Source organism: Bidens hawaiensis, unplaced genomic scaffold, assembly GCF_021521415.1.
Source record: "Bidens hawaiensis isolate Kalapana, Puna unplaced genomic scaffold, B.hawaiensis_p1.1 tig00001904_1, whole genome shotgun sequence".
NCBI lineage: Eukaryota > Viridiplantae > Streptophyta > Magnoliopsida > Asterales > Asteraceae > Bidens > Bidens hawaiensis.
Genome location: NW_027491104.1, coordinates 1,201,939 through 1,222,139, shown reverse-complemented (window position 1 = coordinate 1,222,139; position 20,201 = coordinate 1,201,939). Strand labels below are relative to the sequence as shown.

The window sequence follows — 20,201 nt, the reverse complement described above, 5'->3', positions numbered from 1 at the left end:
TGTTTCGGTTATAATATAACGTGTGTTCGTTTATTCGTATCGTGTGTTTTATCGATTAGTATTTTACGCTCGTAACGACCTACGCAGGGATTCCGCACCTACGTAGATCGAGATATCTCGTGTAGATCCATCCAGGGAACCTACATGATCCTTTTGAAAAGGGATCTAATTTTGAAAACTGAGCGATTTGAAAACTGAGCGATTTTGAAAAGTGATCTAATTTTGAAAACTGAGCGATTTTGAAAACCGAGCGATTTGAAAACCGAGCGATTTGAAAACCGAGCGAATTGAAAACCGAGCGATTTGAAAACCGAGCGACTTTGAAAACTGAGCGATTTTGACAAAGTAGGCGAAAATTTTAAACAATTCTAGTAAGTCACCAACCCACTTTCCTTGTCACCTTTCTCAACCATATCCAAATACATGCAACTATACAAACACAATTTCTTGAGAATCACACACCACAAACACAACCTTTAACCCATTTTCAACATCTTCATGAACAAAAACAACTTAAATTTCTTAAGAACTTGAAGAACACAAAAATCCGAAATCCGTCTTTTCACACACAAGACCAAAATCCAAGGTTGTGACCCAAGATCTACAACTAGTAGAGCCCGAAAGCTCTGATACCAATTGTAGGTCCCGTGACCGGATCAAACAACACAACAAACTAAGTACTAGTCGTTCTTGTATCAACCTCACAACTAGTTGGCGGAAACAACTAGTTGGACCGAGATCTCGGATCTTGTGTGTGTGTAAGGGAGGCCGAAACTTGAAGGTGGGGTGAAGGGTTAGAGAGTTTTGGAGTTAGAGAGAATACTTGGATGGAAATAAAATGCAAAAGGTTGTATTCACAAAGGTTGTGGAAAAATGGGTTAAGTGACCCTTTATATAGGGTCCCCATTTCTCCAACAATTACATTTTGTCCTTACTAAATAAACGTACTGAGGTACGTAATACACTGACTCTAAGCAAATATAAAGGCATACGCAATTCTAAAACTAATATAGAATATTGACTCTACAATAACTGAAGGCAATTGGCAATTAATATGGAGTGGCAGATGCTAATTCCGATTTATGTTAATTTCCAATATCAATTAAATGCACTTTAATTTGGAGTAATAGCAATTTCCATTTTGACAACATGCATGACGTTCACGTGTCTGACTTCTCAGCATCTTTTCTCGATCAATATCGCAAATAAAAAAAAAGAAAGAAAAGCCCTAATTTATACAAAAACAGTTTTAATAAAATGGGGGCCTTTTCTTGTTTGGAGGCCTCAAGCTAGGGCTTGGCCCATTAAAGCTATTGGGCCGGCCCTGAGCATGCTGCTGATCATGAGATGCAACACAAACAGGTATGGCCCAAAGTTGGTTCAAATGATGGCCTGTATATAAAAAGGCTTGAAAACGTAAAACGAGAACAAGATATATGCACCAACATAATGAACTGGAGCTATTTCTGCCAATTACTCTTAATGCATCAATTAATCTTTGTTTATCAAACAAAAAATCATTACTAATATGTAATGTAAAATTTTAGTTAGTGAAGTGTGGGTCGGTCAACGTAAGATTTTATTGATATATAATGTAAGATTTTGTTAGTTGCATTTCTTGGCATGTTTTATAACACTTAAACACTCAATTTTCGTCATATATAATGCGTTTATCGTACATATATCAAATTCTTTTGTGAATATCTTGTTTCGTGGAGTGGAGTCTACTTTGGATCGTTTTATTGTTTTGTGTAGGTGCGGGGCAGTTGGGAGTGACAACAAGGGGTCTTAGAAAGAATTGACAAGCCAAAACGTGTGATCGGTTTCAAGAAAAACGAAAGTAAAGAAATTAAGTGAAACACGAGATACAAAGATAAGCTAGTGGAGTATGGAGCTCAAGATAGTATGGGCTGAAACTTATAATCTAATTATTCAAGTGGAACTAAAGTTATATCACAAGATAGGTTATAAATCGTTCATGGGCTGCGCAAGGAATTTAGACGAAAGATTAAAGATGGGCTCTATTTAATAAGTAGGCTTGACAATTAATTAAGAGTGACCAGATCATGCACTTGGGCTAGTGGGCCTCAATCGAAATTTGTTTGTGTGAGCAGCAAGAATATTAAAGAAAACATTCGTTAGGGATTTGGGATGGATCATCGTTTTGACGGCAGAGAGCATACAACCTTTGGGTTTTTGTTTCTTGTTTTGTAAGCTTTATTATTTTTAATGTTTTGTTTATTGAACGTTTTGATTGTTTTAGCCACCATGTCTGGCTAGATCAATTTAATTTCAACACTAGGGTTTGATTGATTCGAAACTTATGTGAAACGTTTATGTGATTCGTCTGTTTGAATGGTTTGTTTGTTTAATTCTTGTGCTTAAACGCGGTTCTATTCCGGTATATATTAGATTGTTAATAAACTTGATCACCTTATTAATTTTTCTAATAAAGTTCATCAATATTTAAAACCCTAATCAGTTTTTAAGTTTTGGTAAAAGAAACAAATAATATTTTGTGTTTGTCTATGAACCCAAAATCATTATAGAATTAAACAATATAATTATACACTCCGAACGGCGTGGGTGTTTGATTATAATCGATACTTCTATCACGCGACCCGCACACTAAGATCCGAACGGCGTGAGATTGGAGTAGCGGGTTGACTCTAATCACCGAACGCGTGTGATTAGACATTAGATAGAGTGGATGTCCGAACGGCGTGACGTCTAGTATTGATACAAACCGTTCAACTAAAAAGTCATTGCACCATAATTGTTAATGATCATAAGCTAGAATTAAATCAAGTAATTGCCTTAGTGTTGGAATTAGTTTTTATATATTTGAATTCACTTTTCTTTTATAAATTTGTTTTCGTTAATTTCAAATTTAAATCAAAACCCCCTTTTAAAACAATCGTGTCTAGACCTGAAATATTTCTGGTATAATTTAGTTAGGACACGAACCTTACTTTCGCTCATACTATTCTTAGTGTGTTAAGTTAGTTTATTTTATTTGCTGGATTCGACACCCAACAAATTGGCGCCGTTGCAGGGGATACGGCGATTTTAACCCTTTTATGCCAAGATTCTTTCATTCAGGTACATCCAGGTCTTTTTGTTCAGGTACACCGCTTGAGATTGACCCAGAGATTGTGAAAACTTCAAAGAAATTAAGAAAGCAAGCAAAACTCCAAAAGAAGTCAGCAAGCTCCTCAAACTCTACATCCTCATCTCTTGTCATCAACACTAGGCAAGACACTCCCTTGTAAGTGAACCCGAAACCGTATCACCACAAATAACTCCACCATAATCACCAACCCCAGAACCTAACTCACCTACTAAAACCACCACCATGGCAGCTGAACAAACCCTTAGACAATGGGGCACCCATGATGTCACCCAACAACCACTTTGCATTAACTACCCTGCTATGGAGAACTTCGAGCTGAAATCCGGTCTCATTCACTTATTACTCTCCTTCCGAGGTTTAGAAAATGAAGACCCTCACAAGTTCCTCAAGGAGTTCCATGTTGTGTGTTCTGGCATGAAGCCACACAACATCACTGAAGACCAAATCAAGCTAAGGGCATTCCCCTTTGCTCTCCAAGACTCAGCAAGAGAGTGGCTCTATTACCTACCACCGGGGTCGGTAACTACTTGGAATGGTCTTACAAGGCTTTTCCTAGACAAGTACTTTCCAGAAGTTAAAGCATCCCTCCTACGTAAAGAAATTATCACGATCAAACAAGCAAAAAGGGAAGCTTTACACACTTATTGGGAAAGGTTCAAGAAATTATGTGCACGGTGCCCCAACATGGCATATCCGAGCATCAACTCCTTCAGTACTTTTGTGAAGGATTGGCACCGATGGAGAGATGTTTAATAAATGCATCTAGTGGAGGGGCTCTACTTGATAAAACACCAACTCAGATCCGAGCCTTAATCACCTCAATAGCCGAAGATACAAAGCATTGGGCACAAGAAGACGGATGGTATGATGACACACCATGAGGAGTCAATGAGGTGAACACTCCTCGCATTGAAACTCAACTTGCTGAACTAACGAAAGTCGTCATGCAATTGAAAAGCAAAGGTACAGAACCACAAGCCCAAGCTTGTGGTATATGTCTACAATTTGGGCATCCTACAGATATGTGTCCCACACTACAAGAAGATGTTGAACAAGCACAAGCAATGGGAGGTTACTCGGGACAAAATTCGAGACATTATGAGCCGCCCCGAGGTAATCAGAATTAGGGAAATACTTCTAATATGAGCTACTTGCAAAGACCTCCACCATATCACTCACAGCCTCCATTCCAAATGCCTATTCAATAACATAACTTCCAACCTCAACAATAAATACCCGCACAACAACAAGCGAGTAGCTCAGGTATGTCTTTAGAAGATATAGTGAAAAGTCTAGCCACAAGTACTCACACTTTCCAGCAGAAGACTGAAGCTAGCATCAAAAACTTGGAACAACAAATGGCTCAGCTTGCTAGCTCGGTGAGCAAGATAGAATCTCAAGGTAAATTACCCCCACAAACCGAGAAAAACCCAAAACACAATGTTTGTGCCATTACCTTGAAATACGGTGAGGAAGAAGTTGTTATAGAAGAGAAGGATAATAAAAAGGATGAAGCATCAAAGCCGGTTAAAAGTGAAGCAAAATTTTATCCTCCACCTCCATTTCCTGAAAGACTTCGAGGCACAAGGAAAGAACGGAAGAACAAGAAATCATGGAGACGTTCCGGAAGGTAGAGGTAAACATTCCACTCCTTGATGCCATTAAACAAATTCCACGGTATGCAAAGTTCCTAAAACAACTGTGCACATCAAAGAAAAAGCTCAAAGGTACTGAAACAGTCAAGGTAAGTGAAAATATTTCAGCAGTGTTACAAAAGAGATTACCCACAAAGTGCAAGGATCCGGGTGTTTTCATCGTTCCTTGTAAATTGGGGAATATTACTTTGCCTCATGCTATGTTGGACCTTGGAGCCTCTATTAACGTCCTACCCTACTCAATTTTCAAAACACTTAATGTTGGACCGTTAAAGAGGACCGAGGTGACCATTCAATTGGCCGATCGATCCGTAGTATACCCAAAAGGTGTATTAGAGGATGTGTTGGTCCAAGTGAATGAACTAGTATTTCCAGCTGATTTTTATGTGCTACACATGGAAGATGATGACAAACCAAATTCCAGTTCGATTATACTTGGTAGACCATTTTTAAAAACTTCAAAGACTAAAATCGATGTTTATAATGGCACTCTTTCAATGGAATTTGACAGGGATGTTATAAATTTTAATATAGATGATGCTATACGTTACCCGAGTGATGTCTCATCTTTGAATTATATAGATTTCGTTGAACCACTCATTGATAAATGTGTTGAGTTGTCTAACAATGGTGTTTCAGTCTTAGTTTTAAACAGAAGTACATATGGAGTTTCATCAAATGAGCATAATGAAAAATTCAAGCTTGGGGAGGAATTGACGGAAATTGATAAACGGAAGAAAGAAAGGCCAAAAGCACGAAAACTAAAGTTACCGAATATTGGCAAAAGGCTTCTTCCGTTTATGGTGGCACCCGATTAAACAAAACTTTAACGAGGAATAAGTCTAGCCAAAGACAATAAAGAAAGCCGCTTCGCGGGAGGCAACCCGTGGTTTCGTTTTTTTTTATTTTTGTTTAATTTTAATAAAAAAATTATAAAAAAAAAGTTTTCAACCAGGTGGTGTGAAAGTAGTTTTGGTCAGAACGTTTACCCCGCTGTGTTAAAATTCTCTACAAAAGTGACCCGGCCGCGTAGAAATTTAATAAATCATTTATACCACTGACCTGAGCGTGTCAAAATCTACCCGGCCGGGTAAGGGTTCTTGAAAAAAAATTGTTTTGTTCTTGAAAACCCTAACACCCAGGTCTTCAGGTCTTCATCACAACTTGTTTATCCCAAACCTAAGTCTAGCCACAGCCTACCTTCAACACACCACCACCGATGAGCCTCACAAGTTTCGTCTCCGATTACCAGCAAGCCGACCACCACCACATCGGTCACTGTTAACTCCGCCTACCTTCTCCACCCCGGCTGTACCTCTGTCGCCGCCGCAAACCGCCATCTCACCCACAGATTTAAACCCTGAATCCACACCTCTATCTTTGTCCAGCTTAAACTTCAAGCAAGCTTCAAGATTTTGATCATCAGTTTTGGGATTTAAAATTGTAATCACACAATTTCAATAGTTTAATAATCACTTTGGGTGGTGACCATGTTCACAGAAGAGTTCCTTTATTCCTTATTTTACAACTTGGTATTGCATCACAACCACTTGGTTCTGTTGGTCGTTGACTCATGGGTAGATACAAAAGATTGGTTTGAACCGTTTCGCCACCACCGGCTATTTGTTTGTTGAAAGAAATTTCAAGCCGAACTGCTCCTTCCACTTCAGTAGTTCCGTTTCACGCCTCACTTCAAGCCTCGAGGACGAAACCGAATTTTAAGCTTGGGGAGATTAAAAAGGTATTTTCGTTTCATGCATTGAATTTAAAGTTGTATATAATTTGCATTAGTACCATATGTGAAAAAAAAGAAAAAAAATGAAAATGTTTTAAAAATGTTCCTTGAATATAGTTTTTTGCGTTAAAGTGGGAGATGATATTTATCGGAAATTGGTTTTTCAAATTACTAATAATATGAGATAAATAAAAGAAAACGTACTTAACTTGGGATGTGTCGGTAGGCTCAGCCTTGAAAATGAAAGGGCAATTTGATAAAATGGGTCGGAAATCTCTTGTGGGTAAAACGTTTTGTCCGTGGAAGATAAGAAATGAAAGGTCTGGCCATACTCAAGCCTCAATTCTTGGTATGAAAAATGAAAATATTATAAAGTTTTAAAATTTGAATACTTTATCATATGATTCTTGGGTAGGTTTAACGTTAGAGTATGTCGTGTAGCCTGTGATATAAATCGTAAACTGCTTAGCTTTAGTGTTTTACACATCATTGGCGTATGGTTTTATAACCTTAAATCTTGTATTGATGGGATGCCCCGGGTCCGGAGACTATGGGTCTGTATGCCGACTATTCATCTAGGTATTCACAATTCCTAAGTGGGGTTGTGAATATTTAAAATAAAGCTAAAAAAGAGCAAACCCGCAGTTTTCTACCACATAAGTCTTTAAACATGATCACAAAAAGTACAAAGTACAAATACATTCCAGACTTGATCATCCACGCTGTTAGCCATGTGGGATCCCCTTGCTCGCGTCTCATTACCATTAAGAAACGGACCACAAGGGACACGCCAAATGTAAGCCCTACGGATGAAATTTTGCATACTCACCTATGGTAATGGTTCGGTGTATTGCTTGATAACGAGGGTATGTTATGTTGTGGGGAACACTAGCTATTAATTAACTGAACCTTAATCATATCTAATGGCTGCTTGGTAGACTTTGATGCTTAAGCTTAGGTGGATAAACAATAGCCTTGATCATCTTAACTATTCATTAAAAATTAGAGCAACAAAAGTTTTAAATTTGCTAATTTTGAGGTTTAAGTCAACTTGGGGTGGTCTGGTCCGGTAAAAGCTGAAAATAAGCGGGTCTTAATTGTGTAAACCACTAAGTAATGTTAATGTCGGATCATATTTGTCCCGGTAAAGATTAAGGCATGGGTTTAAGTAGACAATAATATCGGTGATCGCGGTTTTTGTGTTTTTCTAAGCTTTAAAAATTAACCTATATGTTTTTAAGACTGAATTTTCCGATTCTGATCCAACTGCATCAACTTTTTTTCCGGACGCATAATATTAAGAATCGTAGTTACATGTGTCGGTACTTCCCGAATTCAAATGAATGAAAAATGACATGTTAGTTATGATCTCATTACAAATCATTCCGGTACCAAAACTGGCTTTAAAAAAATGAAATTAAAAAAAAAAGAAATTTCCCCTAGATTTTTAGTTCTTGGTTTATACTATTTTTGACTTCCTTGAGGACAAGGAAAGGTTTATCGTACATATATCAAATTCTTTTGTGAATATCTTGTTTGGTGGAGTGGAGTCTACTTTGGATCGTTTTATTGTTTTGTGTAGGTGCGGGGCAGTTGGGAGTGACAACAGGGGTCTTAGAAAGAATTGACAAGCCAAAACGTGTGATCGGTTTCAAGAAAAACGAAAGTAAAGAAATTAAGTGAAACACGAGATACAAAGATAAGCTAGTGGAGTATGGAGCTCAAGATAGTATGGGCTGAAACTTATAATCTAATTATTCAAGTGGAACTAAAGTTATATCACAAGATAGGTTATAAATCGTTCATGGGCTGCGCAAGGAATTTAGACGAAAGATTAAAGATGGGTTCTAATTAATAAGTAGGCTTGGCAATTAATTAAGAGTGACCAGATCATGCACTTGGGCTAGTAGGCCTCAATCGAAATTTGTTTGTGTGAGCAGCAAGAATATTAAAGAAAACCTTCGTTAGGGATTTGGGATGGATCATCGTTTTGACGGCAGAGAGCATACAACCTTTGGGTTTTTGTTTCTTGTTTTGTAAGCTTTATTATTTTTAATGTTTTGTTTATTGAACGTTTTGATTGTTTTAGCCACCATGTCCGGCTAGATCAATTTAATTTCAAAACTAGGGTTTGATTGATTCGAAACTTATGTGAAACGTTTATGTGATTCGTTTGTTTGTTTAATTCTTGTGCTTAAACGCGGTTCTATTCCGGTATATATTAGATTGTTAATAAACTTGATCACCTTATTAATTTTTCTAATAAAGTTCATCAGTATTTAAAACCCTAATTAGTTTTTAAGTTTTGGTAAAAGAAACAAATAATATTTTGTGTTTGTCTATGAACCCAAAATCATTATAGAATTAAACAATATAATTATACACTCCGAACGGCGTGAGTGTTTGATTATAATCGATACTTCTATCACGCGACCCGCACACTAAGATCCGAACGGCGTGAGATTGGAGTAGCGGGTTGACTCTAATCACCGAACGGCGTGTGATTAGACATTAGATAGAGTGGATGTCCAACGGCGTGACGTCTATTATTGATACAAACCGTTCAACTAAAAAGTCATTGCACCATAATTGTTAATGATCATAAGCTAGAATTAAATCAAGTAATTGCCTTAGTGTTGGAATTAGTTTTTATATATTTGAATCCACTTTTCTTTTATAAATTTGTTTTCGTTAATTTCAAGTTTAAATCAAAACCCCCTTTTAAAACAATCGTGTCTAGACCTGAAATATTTCTGGTATAATTTAGTTAATCTGTATCCCCCTGAGGACACGAACCTTACTTTTGCTCATACTATTCTTAATGTGTTAATTTGGTTTATTTTATTTGCTGGATTCGACACCCAACAGATTTTAGTATTAAATATATTAAAATGTTAAAAAAACATAAAGGTAAAATTGATATATAATGTAAGATTTTATTTTTTATTCTAAAAAAATAAAATATTACATAAGTTACAAGTCTTATGTATGTAAAGACAAAATTATATACATACAAACATGCACATTATCAGTATTTTAACCAAGTGTTGATTGATATTCATCGGCGGATTTAAGGGAGGGTCAAGAGGGTCCATTGACCCTCCGACCAAATTTATAGTAGATCAGAGTAGGTTTTTTTTCTTTTTTTATAGCTTGACCCTCTCGTTTACTTCTTACAAAGTGCTTAGAGTAAAAAAAATAAGTAGATATATTGTGTTTCTGGCAAGTGTTGGCCCTGCAAAACTATGAAAGTGAAGAATGAAGAAGATGAAAAGAGTTGTGGGCATGAAGAAGATGACAAAAGTTGTTGGCTCTGTATTCTTAAATTAAATGGGTTTATGGGAATGTGGGCCATTTAAATGAATCAATTTAATATAAGCCCATATTCAAACCTAATATCTTATTGGTAATTTATTTTCACTTTTCACCTAGTGCATAGTAATCAGAAGTCAGCCGTCACTTTACAACTACTACTTTTCAATTTTTTTGGTGTTTCTTTTCCCTACTGTGGCCCATCTCAAAAGACAATATGAAGTAAGTTAACTCTATTGTATTTTGGTTTCTGTTTTAATTAATTGTTATTATATAGTATGTTAATACTTTATGATTTTAACCATCGTAAATTAGGAATGTTGTTGTGTAGTTATCTTTTACGTAGTTAATTTACAAGATCAGTTAATATTTTATATATGATCTAATCTTGAACTTATTGTTTTATATAATGATTGCGATATTAGTTTTTAGTATTTGTGTATGTAGAAACGCTTCCATCAAAAACTATTTTGGTAAAACACCCCAACCAAGCATCGAGACTCCATCAAGTTCGTCAAATGCCAATGAAAATAATAATAAAAGAAGTCGAGAAGAAGTTGAAGTATTGGAAGATGAAATTGTTGGTGACGCAGCCTTGCGCAAACCAATAAATGATTATTCGATTAATATCTGAGATGAAGTAAGAAGACGTTATATAACGAAAGGTGCTTGCCAACCGAAAGGTCATAATTTTCCCAAAACACAAATTTGTGGACAATTGAGGAAGGTTCAAAAAACATGGTTTGATCGTTTTTGTTGGTTAGAATATAGCGCATCAAAAGATGCGGCGTTTTGTTTGTGGTGTTATTTGTTCCCTACCGGTAATAGACATGGGGATGAAGTATTTATCAAGCATGGTTTTAGAAACTGGAAAAGGGCATTTGAAAATTTTCGTGATCATGAAGGAGGTCAAAATAGTAGACATAATCATGCTAGAGTTCAGTTTGAGTTATTTAAAGATCAAAGGCACAATCTTGAAAATGTATTGTCACAACAATGTAAGCAAGATGAGATTGTTTATCGTGTTCGATTAACCGCTGTTGTTGATGTGATTCGATTCCTTTTAAATCAAGGTTTGGCTTTTCGCGGGCATGACGAGTCTATAAGCTCTAATAGTCGAGGTAATTTTCTTGAACTTGTCAAATGGTATTGTGAGCGTAATGAGGAAGTAAATAAGGCGTTTAATTCAAAATCACATGGAAATAATCAGTTGACTTCGCCTAAAATCCAAAAAGAAATAGTTAATGCATGTGCTACTGAGGTAAGAAAGATTATTGTGAACGAGGTTAAAGATAAGTTTTTTTTCTATTTTAATTGACGAGTCTCGTGATTGTTCTATAAAGGAGCAAATGGCGGTGGTTTTGAGATATGTGGATGATGGTGGAGAAGTGATTGAACGGTTTGTCGGGGTAGTACATGTTACTGACACCATTGCATCATCCCTAAAAAGTGCTATTGATAATTTTTTTGCAAAAAATAATTTAACAATGTCAAAAGTTAGAGGTCAAGGTTAAGATGGAGCTTCCAATATGCGTGGAGAGCTAAATGGATTGAAGTAAAAAATTTTAGCTGAAAATAAGTTTGTGTTTTATATACATTGTTTTGCACATCAGTTACAACCGGTAGTTGTGGCCACGTCATCTAAATATGCATCTATAAGTTCTCTTTTTGATTACCTTACAAAGATTGTGAATATTGTCGGAGCTTCATGTAAAAGGAAAGATTTGATTCAACAAAAACAACATGATGATTTTGTGAAACGAATTGAAACGGGTGAAGTATGTACAGGAAAAGGTAAAAACCAAGAAATGAGTTTAGCCCGAGCTGGTGACACTCGTTGGGTTTCCCATCTTAAAACTATACTTCGACTTTTAGACTTGTGGAAACCAGTGAGAGAAGTGCTTATTTGTCAAGAGAGAGCACTGATGCAAAAACTCGAGGCAATGCGCTTGGTATGGCTGAGAAAATGAAAACTTTGAGTTTGTCTTTATTGCCCATTTAATGTTAAACTTGTTAAGAAAGACAAATGACCTATCACAAGCCCTACAATTGAAGAATCAAAATATTGGTAATGCGGTTCGATTGATTGAAGATATGAAATATGTTATAAAGAAATACAGGGATGATGGCTGGGTGGAGCTATTGAATGAAGTCACCACATTTTGTTCTAAAAATGAAATTTATTTGCCTAATATGGAAGACGTTATTCCAGGTCGAGTTAGAAGGACAATTGATGATGAGCCACAAACATATCTCCATCGCTTTCGCGTTGATATTTTTTATCAGGTGCCTTACTCTCATTTATTTTTGTTTTTGTTAATAAAGTTCAGCTTATAACAATTTTTGCTAGCAAACTTTTTATATTTTATTTCCACATGATTCTAGGTTGTTGATCTTCTTCTTAATGAAATGAATGAGCGTTTTACTAAGGCAAACTCGGAGTTGCTTACATGTATAGCGTGTCTAGACCCTAGAGACTCATTTCAAGCTTTTGACCATGAGAAGTTACTACGGCTTGCTGAGTTATATTCAGATGATTTTAATGGTTTTGATCTCGGACAACTAAGGATACAACTTGATTGGTACATTTCAAATATGAAAAGTAATGAAGTTTTTTCCGGTCTTCATAATATTGGAGAACTTGCAAAGAAAATGGTTCAGATGAAATATCATATTACATATGACCTTGTTTATCGACTAGTTGAGTTGGCTTTGGTCTTGCCGGTTGCAACAACTCCTGTTGAAAGATAGTTTTCCGCGATGAAGTTTATCAAGACTGATTTACGTAATAAGATGGGTGATAATTTTCTCACAGATGCATTGGTGTGCTATGTAGAGAAAGATATCTTTGCAAGTGTTGAAAATGAAGCAATTCTTCAACGATTTCAAGCTATGGGACCTCGAAGATGCCAGTTACCGACTATCGGTAAAAAAAAGTAATATGTGTACACTTTTGAATTACGAATGTAAAACAATTATATTACAACCCCCATTTGGAATTTTCTGGTTCCTCCACTGTTGATATTGAATACGATAAGTAAACTATAGATGAAGGTAATAGACTCAGACTTCTCAGCCGCTTGGCAATGTCCTTATTCAACTTGAACCCCTTAAGAACCGGTAGACCCAATCACCCATATTAATTTGAATTACATGTTAATACCCTCCCTTAATTCAAATTCCTGAACTCCCAACTGATGTTTGAAGTACACAAACTTTTCTAGAATTGACCTTTTTATCAACGTTGACTTTTTTTTGGTTAACTGCATTGTGGTCCATATTGACTTTTTGACTACGGTTAACATTCCTGTTGTCAACATCACAACATAATGGATAACAAAAGCATTCTTGGTATGCCCGGTACACAATCACCAAATCAATCTATTGAAGCCATTGTCTTAATGAAAGTTACTTAAGATGAAACATTTAAGTCAATAAATATATGGATTATATGGGCAGAGTTGTGGAGATTTTAGCGGGTCGGTTCGGGTTTAGAATTAGCATCGGGTGGAAAATTGATAATTTGGGTAAAGGCTGAAAATAAAAAAAAGGTTGAGGGTAGTTCTCAGCTTTACCCGAATGAGACCGAATGACCTACAGATAAACCCGAGCCCAGAACAATATCCAAGCAGTTCTGTTTGGTATTCAGAACAAACGGGCCAGTCACCTTTTGCTGGTCACAATCCGGACAACAAATATTGAAAAAGCTGATTTTAACATGACAATTTTCACACATGCATTTCATCGAGCAGTGGTGTGCATATATTATATACGATCAGAACAGAATTGGTTATCGTTTTTTATTTCAAGTATAACCTGTAAATATGTTTTTGACAGAATTGATTATTGTTAGTTCAGCACATTCGAAAGTATATTTCGTAATTCTATACAAATTGTCCATAAATTTTTAATAAACTACTTCAAATTTACTTGATTAAATTTTCAATAAAACATTACACCTTCATGATATTGCTTGACAAATCCCTAAATAAAGAGAAAATTTTGAATAAATCGATAACCTTTATTTGTTTTAAATACTTGTATATTGTAACCGTACATTATTACTAAATTTACTAAATTAACATATACATTTTAAATTTTTATAAATAATATTTTATTGTTTTAATTTATAAGCTCAACGAAATTGTATGTTAATACAATGTACAAATTAAATTACGTAATAACGTTTTTAAATATATTTTCAAAAGTTAAAAATATTATTTTGAAAGATGTTATATATACTTGTGCTGTCAATCAACTAAACTGTTGGGATTTCGGTTCAATGCGTTACTTGGCGTGCAATGTTAAGTAACATGATTTAAATATGGAGTGGATAATGGCAAACAATTAAATGTGCTTAGATTTAATTGTTAGTATAATTATTATGTCCTATTATTTAGCAATCATAGTTGTAGTCTAAACGCGTGCTTTGGGGTTAGAGATTGTAATTGAGTTTTGTGAAGTTTCTCAATAATAATATTCGTATTCGTGTGCGAGTTCGTGTTCGATACCTGGTATCAGAGCCTTAAAGAAGAAGACCTGCGACCTGCATCTGTGATCACATTCATACTCCAACAGTAGCCTGCAATCAACGATCGACGTGTACCTGCCACCGGAAACAAAACCCGCGACGTGAGGGAACTTTGTACGATTATCAGAAACCTGCAATTGTGCAATTGTCGAAGGTTCGTTCAGCTAAATCAGAGCAGTAATAACCTGAGTTCTGATTTGGAGAGTTCAATCGGTGGACGATTGAGTTGTTTGAATCTGGTCAGCAAAAGAAAAGAATATCAAGTGGTGGTTGGTGATTAGAATCCTGTTCTTTTGTTGAGGTAACTATAAAGAAGGTACAATTATCAAGGTGGAGGTTGTTCAACCTCTCACGTGACTTATGGTTTGTTTTGACCAAGGAGTTTAGTTTGATAAAAAAAACCATTCAGTAAAGTGAATTCCATTATTGCATTATTTATTAATAATTCACCAAACAAATAGAGTCCATGATCTGGAAGGCTCAAAAGCAAAACTAGTGTTGTTTCAATTGAAAGAGAATCACTTGTGTTTGCTTCTGAAACCGAAAGGCATGTTCGGGTCAGATTCGGAATTGGGTTTAATCGTGTAGGCTGGAAAATTGAACCAGTTACACCAAAGGATTTTTCAAAAACATGCAGCCGTAAAAACAAGATGGGTGACGCGAGCCAAACGGGAAAAGAGACGATCTCTGGGTCGTTTAAGTGTCCGCGTTTGAAGAAAACGAACTACATGATTTGGAATATGCATATGGAGGTTATTTTTGGGATTCATGGAGTTTGGGATGTAATTAACCCGGGCTCTAATGACGCGAAGAAAAATAACATTGCGAAGGCGCTTCTGTTTCTGTCGATTCCCAAGGAACAAATACTCCAAATCGGTAATTTTAAATTGGCAAAAGAGATGTGGGATGCCATAAAGTCAAGAAATATGGGTGCGGAACGTGTGAAGGATGCTAGACTTCATACGTTAATACGTGAATTTGACGGTATGATGATGAAAGAAACCGAAACCATTGATGAGTATGCCTCGAGAATGACCGCGACCCTTCTAAAGCAGCCACACTTGGACAACCGTATGAAGAAAGGAAGCTAGTCCAGAAATTCTTCACAAGCCGGCCGAGCCGGTTTATCCAAGTTGTAGCATCCCTCGAGCAAGTGTTAGACCTTAAAATAGTCGGTTTTGAGGATGTTGTCGGGAGGTTCAATGCTTATGAGGAGCGTATCAAAGGGCACGTGTTGCGTTCTGAAGAAGGTAAACTTTTGTTTAATAATTTTGAATCCTCTTCGAATTCGAATCAGTTTTCACGCGAATCGAGTAGGGGCGCGAGAAAGGTTCGAACCGATGACGTGGTAATGGACGTGGTGGTGGACGTGGGAGTTAGAACCGTGGTTCACAAGGAGGGTCAACGAAGGGGATAAACGAAAGGGTAAAAAGGATTACTCAGAAGTTCAATGCTTTCGTTGTGATGTACTTGGTCACTTCGTTTCGAGGTGTCTGGTACGAAGGAAAGAGAGATAAGCACATTTGGCCGAAGCAAAAGAAAAAGACCCGTCCCTCTATATGGTGCAGTGTGTTCAAGAAAAAGTGTACTTGAATGAACATAAGGTTATACCAAAATATTATGAGGGTGGTTCGAACAAACAAAACTTGTGGTATCTGGATAATGGAGCGAGCAACCATATGACGGGTAGTTTATCTATTTTCTATGAGTTAAATAAGCGTGTTAGTGGCAAACTTAAATTTGGAGATGGGTCTTATGTTGATATTTGCGGAAAAGGGTCGATATTGCTAGTCGATAAAATGGGGGAGCAACAATTATTGACCGACATTTATTATATTCCTAGTTTATAAAGTAATATTATTAGTCTTGGGCAAGCAATGGAAAGTGGTTGTGATATTCGTATGAAAGACGATTACTTGTTGATGTATGATGATCAAGGAAAATTGTTGATGCGGGTTACTCGATCCAAGAATCGTCTTTATACGATAAAATTAAAGACGGGGAAACCCGTGTGTTTACAAGCCGGGATTGATAATTTGAATTGGCTTTGGCACGCGAGAATAGGAAACGTAAATTTCGAGTCTATGAAACAAATGGTGAAAAATAATATGTCGTTAGAATGCCAAAAGTTGATCAAGAAAATCAAATTGTGACTCGTGCTTAGTCGGTAAGCAAACGAGGAAACCGTTTCCGAAGTCGGCGAATTTTAGAGCAACCTGAGCGTTGGAACTAATCCATGGAGATTTATGCGGCCCCATTACTCCTAGTACCATAGCCGGAAATAGGTATGTGTTTGTCTTGATAGATGATTTTTCACTTTTCATGTGGACTTTTTTGTTGAAGGAAAAAAGTGAAGCGTTTGATTCCTTCAAGCGATTTAAAGTCATGGTGGAAGCGGAAAATAGTGAGAAAATCAAGACGTTTCGATCGGGAACCGATTGAGGGGGGAATTTACCTCTCGTGATTTCAATCGGTTCTCTGAAAACGAGGGGTTTATTGGCATTTAACCGCTCCATATACACGTCAACAAAACTGTGTCGTGGATAGGCGAAACCGCACGGTATTGGATATTAGTCGGAGCATATTAAAAGCGAGACAATAACCGAATTATATGTGGGGTGAAGCGGTGAGGTATTCAACCGATGTGATTAATAAAATTCCAACTCGATCGTTAAAAGACAAAAAACCGTATGAAATGTTACAAAAAAAGAAATCGAATCTTAAATTTCTTAAAGTTTTTGGATGTGTTGCGTATTCAAAAGTAGTTGCGGGAAATATTAAGAAGTTAGACGATCATTTGACTCATTTAGTTTATCTCGGGAGTGAGAAAGGTTTGGCGGCGTATCGTTTATACAATCCATCGACTAAGAAAATTGTTGTGAGTCGAGAGGGTGACACGATGATTGACGAAAAGCAAAGTTGGAATTGGGTAAAAGTACCGAGGCAATCAACGAGAAGGATCGATCACCTGGCATGTTTTGGGTTAACTTTGGTGATGAAATTGATACCGGAGAAGGAACCGTTAATACCGAAAACATCGGGTCGAGCCTTGAGTCAAACTCTACGAGTTCAAGTGGTGACGGGGGTGAAGAAGACGACGAAGAACCGATAGTCGAAAATGCTCCAACAAGCCCGAATGGTACAAGCAACACAGTTACACCTGAGCCGGGTGTCCGGAGATCATCTTGAGCCACGGTTACCCCGGTACATTTTAATGATTATGTCTTGAATTCGAGTATAATTGATGAAGATTTGTTATTGCTTGCTGATGATGAACCGGTTTGTTTTGATGATGCAAAATCGAAACCGAAGTGGGTGTCGAAATTGAGTCGATTAATAAAAATAATACGTGGACGTTGACCGAGTTACCACGTGATGCAAAGGCGATTGGTTTAAAGTGGGTTTTCAAGGTTAAAAGAAACGCGGATGGCTCGCTTAATAAACACAAGGCGAGACTCGTGGAAAAGGGTTATGTTCAGCAACCCAGAGTCGACTTTGACGAGGTTTTTGCACCAGTGGCTAGACTCGAAATGGTTCGTTTATTATTATCTCTCACAGTGAATGGAGGTTGGGAATTGCATCACCTCGATGTCAAATCCGCGTTCCTACATGGCGAGTTAAAAGAACAAGTTTTTGCTACTCAACCGCTCGGTTTTGTTAAAAAGGGTGAAGAGCACAAAGTATACAACTTATCCAAAGCGTTGTACGGCTTAAGGCAAGCTCCGAGGGCGTGGAATACAAAGTTGAATGGTATTTTGTTAAATATGAAGTTTCACCGGTGCATAGAAGAACAAGCCGAAAGAAAATTGGAGCCGATCTTTTAATAGTCGGTGTGTACGTTGACGACTTAATCGTGACGGGTTCCAATTTAAACTTAATTATGGAGTTTAAGCGCGAGATGGCTTTAAACTTTGAGATGTCGGATTTGGGAAAGCTAACTTATTATCTCGGAATTGAAGTTTCACAAAGCAACGATGGGATAAAAATTAAGCAAGAAGCGTATGCGAAGAAAATTTTAGCAGAAGCGGGAATGGAGATTTGCAATCCTGATCAAATTCCGAGTATAAAAGTTTCTATATTTGAAGACGAAGAAGATTTTGATGCTACGAGATATCGAAAGATTGCCGGGTGTCTCCGGTACCTTTTACAAACTCGTCCCGACTTGGCGTATTCTGTCAGAGTCGTAAGCCGGTAGATGCAAAGCCCGAAGAAATCTCATGCAACTCTTATAAAGCAAATTCTTCGTTATATTCAAGGTACTCTCAGTTTTGGTATTTTTACACTCGTGGGAAAAACGTGTTACTTTGTTATAGTGATAGTAGCCATAATATTGACCAAGACGATGGAAGAAGCACTACGGGGCACATGTTTTATCTTGGGTCTTCACCAATTACTTGGCGTTCTCAGAAACAGTGTACGGTTGCACTCTCATCGTGTGAAGCAGAGTATATGGCGGCAACTCGGCAAGCGTGATCGATGTCGAAAGTTCAATCAAAAACATTTATAAAACCTTTACTAGCTAGGGCAAGTAAGGTGTCGAATCCACAGGGAATCAGTGGAAAGTGTTAATCAAGTTTAATGGCTTTCTAATTAATTATTCTAGGGTGGAAAAACGATGTCAAGCAGATTAAATAATGATTTGTTTGTAAACAGTTAGAGAAAAGTAACCAAACTCCAGGTTTCAGGTTGTGAAGCAGACTAGACCAATTGTTAAACCTATTTGGGAAACTCGATTGATTACACTTATAATCAAAAGACTAAATATTTGACCTCACTAATTGACATAACTTAATCCGAACAATTGGTTTGGATGAATAATAACATGATTGATTACCAGTTTTAAGGTTTGATAAATGTAAGTGATTTAATGGTAAATGATAAATGGGCCAATGACTCAAAGAACTTAATCCTAAAAGTTGATGACCACAAATCAATAAACTGATAAAAACACAAACATTCAATTATGAAAACTTGTTGAATGCATAAACAAATGTATAGATTCAACTAACCGAATGATTAACCAAATCCAAATCCAATATTAAGGTTCAAAATACCAAAAGATCTTGCTTACAAACACCACCCTACGCCCGAAGATGGTCCCTAAAACTTTAGCCTAGCATATGCATCTTGAAGATCTTGATTCTTGGTTGAGATGATGAGAACATGGATGATTGTGGTGATTGGTAGGTGTTAGGATGGTATATGATGGCCTCCAAGAAGTCCCAAGACTGATTATGATTGAATGATTTCGATATTAGGGTTTTTTGGCCTTAAATATGGAAGAAAAATCACCAAAATCTCTTTTTTCGTCAGACCAGACCGTAAGCTACGACCAGACCGTAAGCTACGGTCTGGCCACCGTAAGCTACTGTCAGACCGTAAGCTATGGTCTGGGCACTCTGCCTTACGGTCCTTCTAGGCCAAAACTGTTTTCTTCATAAAATCTTCGTTTCAACTCCGTTTTCCTCCCCGTTTGCGGCCACGTCTTCGTATTTCAATTCTCTATATTCTCATGGATCATCACTTTCATTTCAGTCCATCATGAATGCTCCAAATTAGCTTCTTTAAGCTCCGTTAAGCTCCGCACACCTATAACCACCAACGCACTCAAAGTAATCATGTTCACAATATATAACTAATCAAAACACACGACTTTACACACTTAATACACATATTTCTACCCACACATCACATTCCCACACTTATCATTTGCTTGCCCTCAAGAAACTCTCATGCAACATATACACCTCGATCGACGGTTCATCAATTATAAGTATTAATACTAGTGAGGTATAAGGTCATACCCGATTCCCAAGAATTGACACTGTCAAGGTT

The 20,201-nt window shown here is 37.0% G+C and overlaps 1 protein-coding gene across 1 annotated transcript in view; it reads right to left on the bottom strand.

Annotated features, from left to right (window-relative positions):
• The window catches only part of LOC143598743 (TMV resistance protein N-like), a 183,616-nt gene that overhangs the window by 26,923 nt on the left and 136,492 nt on the right, over window positions 1-20,201 (bottom strand). The window lies entirely within an intron of this gene.